Raw genomic sequence first — 3276 nt, forward strand, 5'->3', positions numbered from 1 at the left:
AACAACGGAGAATAAATTAATCGCACGAACGATTTTTCCGTTATTAACCGAAAATACAGGTTTACACCCGCTACCATCGATTCGATTTAATGTTAATAATATACAAGAGGTTACGTTGTATCGAGGTTTAAACGACAGTTCATCGCAATCAAACGTGGTTAAATATTGACAAGGTTTGATGGGGTGATATAGCAACGATACCGTTTACGAAATAATCGCTTGGATGGGAGAGAGAATTTGTATCTATTTTATGCAACGTTCAATGCATTATATTGTAGCAGTTATTTACGATTAATTCGAAAATGGAATGGAACAAAATTCTACGCGTACAATATGTGATATAATTTTTGATAAGATTGGAGTTTTATTTTACGTATAATTCTAGCAATGTTATTTTTTTTTTTTTTAACTTGAAATATTGATGAAATATCGATAGGAAATATAATTGAAGCAAAATAAAAATGTATTCTGTCAAAATAGTAATTTTAACTTCCGGTATAAATAAATTTTAACCACTTAAACGGCGCAACTTTTCCTTTAGAAGCAATCAACAATGTGTTCAATTTAACATAATGGAGCTATCCTTTCGAATAATTAACGTTGATATTTTAATGGCTCCATTATCTAGTATGTTACAGGCATATTTGACCCGTTAAATCATACGTATACTTCGAGACCCGAACCAATATAGCCAATAATGAAATAGATCATTTTATCTTGTCTAATATTTACTTCCATTTTAATTATTATCATTATATAATTTCATTATCATTTATATTACATATAAATATAATGCAATTTTTTTTAGATCTTATGTTTAACAGATAATAAATTTTAGAGAGAGTTATTTTCCACTCTAAAAGTGACTATTCGATAATAATCTCGATGCACTGCTTAACTAACAAAAATAGAGTTTCGAGAATTTTACTTCCAAATATATTCGCATCCTCACATCAATCTTATATTTCCCTTTCCAATTTTTATTTTTATTACAATCAATTCACTACCAATCGATGCATGAATTATATATAAATTATATAAATCATTCATTACTCGATCAAGTTAAATACATGATACATCAAATCCCAATTTCGACAAACCCCTTCACAATCTCCCAGATTTATAAATAAAATCGACCATCTACTTCCAATTACCAAAGACATTCTCGATACTAGATAAACAATCTCTTCCTCGATCTCGACGACCATCCTAGCATACCATTTAATTAGCAAGGATCGATCCTTATCCTAGAATCGCCAACAGGCGTGACATTTGTTTCGCCGGATAACCAACGTCGATTTGTTGATCGCCTCTAAATCTTGGTGAATTTAAAATCCCTCCCTCCCTCTCCTCTCCACCTCTTTGCGCGATTCTTCTTACAAAATCGACCAACGCGGATATCGCGTGTTTCATGCAAATCCTGCGGCCACGTGTATTATGCAAATCGGATTTTGTTTGCGAACAAGGGTCCGTGAATGATGTACGCGAAACGACACACGATTATTTGAGAAAACCGCGTTGTTGTTCAAGTATTTTACGTTCGAATGTTTTTAACATGCTCGACGCTGTTAACACGTTAGACAACGAGACAGATATTATTATTAATTGTTGGTTGGTATTAATGAGGATAGAGAGATTGGAGTGAAAATATAACGATTCAAATTTTTTGGATAAAATGTAGGCTGATATAGATTTTTTTTTTGTGCAAAGGATATTTATGCATATACATCGACGAGGCTTATCAACGCGATTCCTTCGAGGAGGTTTTAAGAGTGACATTAATTAGCTGTCTCCATTGACATTCTCTACTCTGTCAACGCTCGACGCTTGAATAAATTTTCTAATTAAGCGTTTTGGGGAAGATAAGATCGACAAAAAGACGTGGAAGATGAATTTTATATAAATGGAAATTCCGTTATCTCTTACTAAACGGCTTAAACGAAGCCGTAGAAATGTACTCTCGTTTTTATCCACCATTGAAAATTATTTTTACATACCTAATTGATGACGCTTTTACATTATTCTTCGTCTCGAATATTCTCTGTTACCACGTCGTTTATACATTATTCCTCTTTTGAAATATTCTCTGAAAAAAGAAATATATATATATTAATTATAATGTAATAAAGATTGAAAAGGATATTCGATTAATCTCGAGTCAAAAATGGATCATTATCGCAATATAACGTTTCGTTATGAACTAATTGAAGAAGGGACTTCGATTAAAAATTGAAGGCATCTGATAGAAAAACCTCGTTTCTTCTCTCTTCTCAATCTCTTCGTAATCGACGCGATTTATCAACGGCTTTTATATTCCGTCACAATTCATTACGTGATCGAAAATCGAGAGAGAGATTCGATGCACATGAACGTATCGGATTCAGTTTGATCAGCAGCCTCTTAAAAATTGCAACCATATCGATTCTTTGTTTAAATAGAATTGATTAAATGTTCGAAGGATAAATTTTGTGTTTCTTAAACGATTGAAAATGACTGATAAAAAATTAAGAAAACAAATATATTCGAGAATAAAAATATTACTTTAAAAAATATATATATATTAAAAATTAAATATTTACTATTATCCCATGCTAATTTTAATTTCCAAGCTTTCTTTTAAAGAAACCAACAGAGATTATTGATAAAAGTCAAACAAAACAACATTTAAAAGTAAAATATCAAATAAAGAAACACATCGCCTCCCAAAATCATTCTCGAAACGACGAAATTTTCATGGAAATTTTTTATCTGGAGAACCACTCTATTCGATACCCTGAAAATTTACAACGGTATCAACCGCGCAGTCAAAGGGCAAAAAGGGAAACGGGCGCGATTAACCTCCATTCAAGCAAATATAATTCTTTGCCGCGTTTCGCGCCATTCGCAGGAATAATTCCACGAGTTGTGGATGTGCTCGGACCCATTGTGCACCGCAATTAACGGCGCAACGGAGGGAAATGTTGAACAAATCAGCGGGCGGGACATTTTAAATAAAACCGCGATTTGTTCGACCCATTCGAATTATTAATTCGAATGCAGGATTTCCTGACTTCGTTATTTCGGCGGACCAACTTTCTCGAAAGAAGTTGAACCGAAGGGAGAAACTTTTTAATAACAGGGACGTGATCGAAGGACTCTGGATCCGGAAGGTCTCGCTTGGCGAAACAAAAGGAGAGAAATCGGGATTGCAGCGTTTGCAGATGTGAAACTTGAAAATTCTCGTCTCGAATTGAAAGAAATGAAACATAAAAAAAAAAAAAAAAAAAAAAAAAAAAA

The 3276-nt window shown here is 33.2% G+C and overlaps 1 long non-coding RNA gene across 1 annotated transcript in view; it reads right to left on the bottom strand.

Moving 5' to 3' along the window:
• Positions 1-3276, bottom strand: part of LOC102673982 — a 116597-nt gene that overhangs the window by 58240 nt on the left and 55081 nt on the right. The window contains exon 2 of the long non-coding RNA XR_004150021.1: positions 1998-2086. This is a non-coding gene — a long non-coding RNA (uncharacterized LOC102673982). The remainder of the gene's footprint in view (positions 1-1997; positions 2087-3276) is intronic.

The sequence above is a fragment of the Apis dorsata genome, unplaced genomic scaffold (genome assembly GCF_000469605.1).
Source record: "Apis dorsata unplaced genomic scaffold, Apis dorsata 1.3 scaffold_131, whole genome shotgun sequence".
Classification (NCBI taxonomy): Eukaryota; Metazoa; Arthropoda; class Insecta; order Hymenoptera; family Apidae; genus Apis; species Apis dorsata.